The sequence below is a fragment of the Nomascus leucogenys genome, chromosome 16, assembly GCF_006542625.1.
Source record: "Nomascus leucogenys isolate Asia chromosome 16, Asia_NLE_v1, whole genome shotgun sequence".
In the NCBI taxonomy this organism is placed as follows: Eukaryota; Metazoa; Chordata; class Mammalia; order Primates; family Hylobatidae; genus Nomascus; species Nomascus leucogenys.
The window spans coordinates 32947325-32953732 of NC_044396.1; the positions used below are offsets into that span (position 1 = coordinate 32947325).

At 42.5% G+C, this 6408-nt stretch overlaps 2 pseudogenes across 2 annotated transcripts; both read left to right on the top strand.

Annotated features, from left to right (window-relative positions):
* Positions 1-668: 668 nt before the first annotated feature.
* On the top strand, positions 669-2288 carry LOC100602093 (annotated as a pseudogene). The gene has a single exon (XR_122083.4). The product of XR_122083.4 is annotated as a poly(rC)-binding protein 2 pseudogene (transcript).
* On the top strand, positions 830-2288 carry LOC115830666 (annotated as a pseudogene). Its single transcript, XR_004026215.1, has one exon. The product of XR_004026215.1 is annotated as a poly(rC)-binding protein 2 pseudogene (transcript).
* Positions 2289-6408: the final 4120 nt, after the last annotated feature.

Consider the following 6408-nt stretch of genomic DNA (forward strand, 5'->3'; position numbering starts at 1 on the left):
AAATAGTATGCAAGTAATGGCAACCTAAACCACAGACTCTGCATCTTTGATGAGGGGAGGAAGGCGGGGTCCTAAGGAACCCCAAAAGAAGAGCTGTCTTCTAGAGAAATGAAGTTAGGGTGCAACAAGGGCCCATGTGACTGATAATCATGAAGGACAGAACACGGGTCTTAAGACACAGTGACAAAAAGCAATCAGTCATTTTGTTACCAGAAAGCCATTCTGATCCAGACCCTAAGGGACAGTTATTGAATCTCATGCAAGAAATTCAGGATGAGCTCACAGGGTAAAGTGAAAGCAAGTTAATTAAAGAAGTAAAGAAACGGCCGGGTGCGGTGGCTCACGCCTGTAGTCCCAGCACTTTCAGAGGCTGAGATGGGAGGATCACTTGAGGTCAGGAGTTCAAGACTAGCCTGACTAATATGGTGAAACCTCGTCTCTACTAAAAATACAAAAATTAGCCAGGCACGGTGGCACATGCCTGTAATCCCAGCCACTCGGGAGGCCGAGGCAGGAGAGTAGCTTGAATCTGGGAAGCGGAGTTGCAGTGAGCCAAGATCGCACCATTGCACTCCAGCCTGGGCAACAAGAGCGAGACTCCGTCTCAAAAAAAAAAAATAAATAAAATAAAATAAAGTAAAGAAACAAGGCCGGCCCAGAATAGCCGGAGCAGCCACAGCCTGCGCCCTCTCCCGCCCGCCCGCCCTCCGCCGCCCTCCACCCGCCCCTGGGTCTCTTTCGCCCTTCCTCCTCCTCCTCCTCCACCCCACCTTCCTCCTCCGCCAGCCCTCGGGGCCCCCCTCGCCTTCCCGCCTGCCCCTATTGTTCCGCCCCTGGCCTCCCGCCCTTCCCCTTCCAGCCCATTCCCCTTTTCCCCTCAGTCACCTCGAGCCTGCAGTTTTTGGCTTTCACCCCCATCGGTGACCAAAGACTTGACCATTCAAAGTCCAGCTCCCCAGAACACTGCTCGACATGGACACCGTTGTGATTGAAGGTGGATTAAATATCACTCTCACCATCCAGCTACTTATGCATGGAAAGGAAGTTGGCAGTATCATCGGAAAGAAAGGAGAATCAGTTAAGAAGATGCGCCAGGAGAGTGGTGCACGTATCAACATCTCAGAAGGGAATTGTCCTGAGAGAATTATCACTTTGGCTGGACCCGCTAATGCCATCTTCAAAGCCTTTGCTATGATCATTGACAAACTGGAAGAGGACATAAGCAGCTCTATGACCAATAGCACAGCTGCCAGTAGACCCCCGGTCACCCTGAGGCTGGTGGTCCCTGCTAGTCGGTGTGGCTCTCTCACTGGAAAAGGTGGTTGCAAGATCAAGGAAATACAAGACAGTACAGGGGCTCAGGTCTAGGTGGCAGGGGATATGCTACCCAACTCAACTGAGCAGGCCATCACTATTGCTGGCATTCCGCAATCCATCATTGAGTGTGTCAAACAGATCTGCGTGGTCATGTTGGAGTGCCCCCCGAAGGGCGTGACCATCCCGTACCGGCCCAAGTGTTCCAGCTCTCCGGTCACCTTTGCAGGTGGTCAGGCCTATACCATTCAAGGACAGTATACCATTCCACAGCCAGATTTGACCAAGCTGCACCAGTTGGCAATGCAACAGTCTCATTTTCCCATGACGCATGGCAACACCGGATTCAGTGCAGGTTTGGATGCATCTGCTCAGACTACTTCTCATGAACTCACCATTCCAAACGATTTGATTGGCTGCATAATCGGGCGTCAAGGCGCCAAAATCAATGAGATCCCTCAGATGTCTGGGGCGCAGATCAAAATTGCGAACCCAGTGGAAGGATCTACTGATAGGCAGGTTACCATCACTGGATCTGCTGCCAGCATTAGCCTGGCTCAATATCTAATCAATGTCAGGCTTTCCTCAGAGACGGGTGGCATGGGGAGCAGCTAGAACAATGCAGATTCATCCATAATCCCTTTCTGCTGTTCACCACTACCCATGATCCATCTGTGTAGTTTCTGAACAGTCAGCGATTCCAGGTTTTAAATAGTTTATAAATTTTCAGTTTCTACACACTTTATCATCCACTCGTGATTTTTTACTTAAAGCGTTTTAATTCCTTTCTCTGTTCAGCTGATGCTGAGATCCATATTTAGTTTTATAAGCTTCTCCCTGTTTTTTTTTTTTTTTTTTTTTTTTTTTTGGTTTTTTGTTTTGTTTTTTTGGCTCGTGAATTTTTCTCTCTGTCATGGAAATGTTAAGAGTGGAATATTAATACATTTCAGTTTAGTTCTGTAATGTCAGGAATTTTTCAAAAAAATTAAAAGATGGACTGGAGCTTTTTCTTTGAGAATAGAAAAAAAAAAGAAAGAAAGAAACAAGGCCGGGCATGGTGGCTCACATCTGTAATCCCAGCACTTTGGGAGGCCAAGGCAGGCGGATCACAAGGTCAGGAGTTCGAGACCAGCCTGGCCAACATGGTGAAACTCCGTCTGTGCTTAAAAAAAATACAAAAATTAGCCAGGCATGGTGGCATGTGCCTGTAATCCCAGCTACTTGGGAGGCTGAGGCAGGAGAATTGCTTGAACCCAGGAGGCAGAGGTTGCAGAGAGCTGAGATCATGCCACTGCACTCCAACCTGGGCGACCGAGCAAGAATCTGTCTCAAAAAAAAAAAAAAAAGAAAGAAAAGAAACACAAGAATGGCCATTCCATAGGCAGAGTAGCTGCTCGTTGGCTATTTTTATGGTTATTTCTTGATCATATGCTAAACAAAGGATGGATTATTCATGAGTTTTCTGGGAAAGGGGCAGGCAATTTCTGGAACTGAGGGTTCCTTCCCTTTTTAGACCATATAGGGTAACTTCCATACCTTGCCATGGCATTTGCAAATTGTCATAATGCTGGCAGGAGTATCTTTTAGCATGCTAATGCATTATAATTAGCGTGTAATGAGCAGTGAGGATGATCAAAGGTCGCTTTCATCACCATCTTGGTTTTGGCAGGTTTTGGCCAGCTTCTTTACCACATCCTGTTTTATCAGCTAACCTCCTATCTCATTCTGTGACTAAGAGCGCCTAACCTCCTGGGAATGCAGCCCAGTAGGTCTCAGTCTCATTTTACCCAGACCCTATCCAAGATGGAGTCTCTCTGGATTGAACGCTTTTGATAATTTCAAGTGTGAAAACTAATTAAAATTTACTAGAGCAGAAGTTCTAAAATACAGGCATTGACTTGTGAATAATCTGCTTTTCACTTGGACAGTGAAGTATGCTTCTAGGGGAGAAGATAATGAGATTTATTCACTTAAATATGATTAATAATGCTCCTGAGTAATGTAAGACAAGCCAGTCAGAATCTGGTATTAGTAAGTACGGTCAGCTAATGCCAGCTCACCATCAAATCAAGTATCAATTAAATGTTTACTGTGTTGATATTTTACTGTAGTCTAAGGGATACAAAAAATAGTAATACTGAGCTCTTATCCTAAAATATGCTATGATTTAGTGGAGAAAACAAGAAAGGTTTTGTACACATATTAGGAATTAACTATTTGTCGAAAGCATTAATCAATATAATTCAATATAAAGTTTGGTCAATATTATACCAGAAGATCCTTGGGGAAATGGAAATGAGAGAGATTTTTTCCTATTGAAGACACTGAAGAAAACTTCCTAAAGAACTGGGCCTTGGAATGTGGGGTGATTTTAACACGTACAGATGAGGGAGTCAAGCAGTCTCTGTAGGAGACAGGAAAATGTATGCCACTCACAGCCTACCCCTTATGTTATGGGCACACTCTCTTATACAGAATAGCATGAAAAAAGACACCAAAATGAGAACAAGAACAGGTTCCAGGAATGGCAATTCCAGTTGGAGCGCTTTGAGACATAATAAATTTGATAAAGCTTGAATGATTACAGACAAATGGTAGTGGACTATGAATTTAAGAATAAGAGGTTTGGCCTCTGCAGTAAAGATGCTTATATAAATACAAATAAGTAAGAAGAAATTGAGAAAAGAAAACAAATTGGCTGAGTTCCTAGCCAACCTCATTCTCAAGACTTTATGAATCCCCTTATTCCTATAAATCCTGTACTATAATCAAATGACGAGTTCTTAAAAATAGATTTCTAAATGCCATTCTGGCTTTTTGTAAAGCAGCAAAGAATATTGTGGAAAGAACACAGGTTTAGGACCAGTAAGACCTATGTCCCAGGTCTCTCACTCTACCATACACCTATACTTCACAGCATTATTAAGAATTAAATAGGCCAGGTGCAGTGGCTCATGCCTGTAATCCCAGCACTTTGGGAGGCCGAGGCTGGCAGAAAATGAGGTCAGGAGATCGAGACTATCCTGGCCAACATGGTGAAACCTCATCTCCACGAAAAATACAAAAATTAGCTGGGCATGGTGGCATGCACTTGTAATCCCAGCTACTTGGGAGGCTGAGGCAGGATAATCACTTGAACCTGGGAGGCAGAGGTTGCAGTGAGCCAAGATTGTGCCACCGCACTCCAGCGTGCTGACACAGCTCCATCTCTTTTTTTTTATTTTCTTTTTTTTTTTTTTCGAGAGGCAGTTTTGCTGTTGTTGCCCAGGCTGGAATGCAGCTCACCACAACCTCCGCCTCCCAGGTTCATGCCATTCTCCTGCCTCAGCCTCCGAGTAGCTGGGATTACAGGCATGTGCCACCACGCCCAGCTAATTTTGTATTTTTAGTAGAAACAGGGTTTCTCCATGTTGGTCAGCTAGTCTCAAACTCCTGACCTCAAGTGATCCACCCGCCTCGGCCTCTCAAAGTGCTGGGATTACAGGCGTGAGCCACCACGCCCGCCTGAGACTCCATCGCAAAAAAAAAAAAAAAAGAAAAGAAATAAAACAATATAAATAAGGAGCTTATCATACAATAGTCACTTGGTAAACTTTTCTTCTCTAACCCCCTACCTAATTTTTTTCTGTTAATTCTTCATTCTTTCTATCTTATATCTTTAAAGTACATCATGCATAACTTAAAATGTTATAACTTAAGTGATTAAATATGTGTTGATTAATCATTTTTATTTTCAGTTTTCTAGACTCCCATTTCAATCCAAGAGGAAGTAACAGGAACCAGATTTACCTTCCAATCTGAATCAATCAAAAACACCAAACAAAATATATGAAACAATGGTTTTCAAGACACTAGATACCAGGCAATGAAGGCTAGTAATCCCTGATCCCTGAGAGACAGGAAACAAACAAAAGGAGCACTCTAACTGTCAGGCTTACTCCCTTCAGGACGTTCCCAGGCCAAAATGTAGCATAGGGGAAGCCAGGCGAAGCCAGCGGACTCTCTGAGTTGAAGACACAGAGCTGAGTCTTCGGGGAAATCCAGCTGGCTATAGAGTTCACAGAATTGATCACTGGAGAGGCAAGAGGTGCACAGAGAAAGAACCCTGGACATCTGAGAGTCCTCCTTGAGTATTTAGCAGAGCACTGAAGAACATGTGCATATGAAGGAGGTCTCCAAGGCTAGGGAATTATCTAAAAGCATTAGAGGGAACCCTAGAGATGTTGATACAGGGCTGGGAATAGTACCTGCTCCCTCTAGCCAGATGGGAAAAAAAATTCATATAGCATGGAACATTGCCTAGAGTATTCAGAAGATTCTTGCCTCCCTAGTAGATAACAATTAGCCCAAGTCTAAATGTTGCTCTGGCGCTTGTTAACAAATCTTAAAAGCAAGAGTCAAAAGGACCAAAATTTTTTAAAGTAGCTTAACTACATCTCAGAACAAAGATCAAGATATTTGTAAGAATACAACAAATATCCAACACTCAAAAGTATAACATTCCCAGTGTCTGAAGTAAAGCCAAAGATTGTCAGGCATGCAAAGGAGAAAGAAAATATGACCCATAATGAGAAAAATCAATCAATCTAAACCAATCCAGAACCAACACAAATGTTAGAATTAGTAGACAAAGACCATAAAACAATTATTTTCAGTTTTCTACTTTTCTTTATTTCTTTGTTGTAACAAGGCAGTACCTCATGTCATACAGATTTAACAGTAAGACGTTTACCACAATGTGGTAATGCAGCAAAGTAACAGATTTTCAAATCACAGAAAAACCACATATTTTTAAAGTTTTGAATAAAGTTGCTCTTTTGACAATTACTGTCCATATTAAATTTTGTTTCATACTGACTAAAAAGTTGGTCTAAAGTCTTAATTTTTTCTGGAATTGGTGACAGTTCTCATCTAGTAATTGTCATCCCTTCTTTTCTCTATGATGTTATTCATTGCTCTAGTACTTTTGTTCAGAAATCTTTGTTTGGAGTATCCCTTTACTTCTCAAGTTAAATGAAGCTTTTAAAAAAATTGCTTCTGTTTATTATATGGCCTGTCTTACTAACCTCATAGGACAATTTGTTATTACTTAGT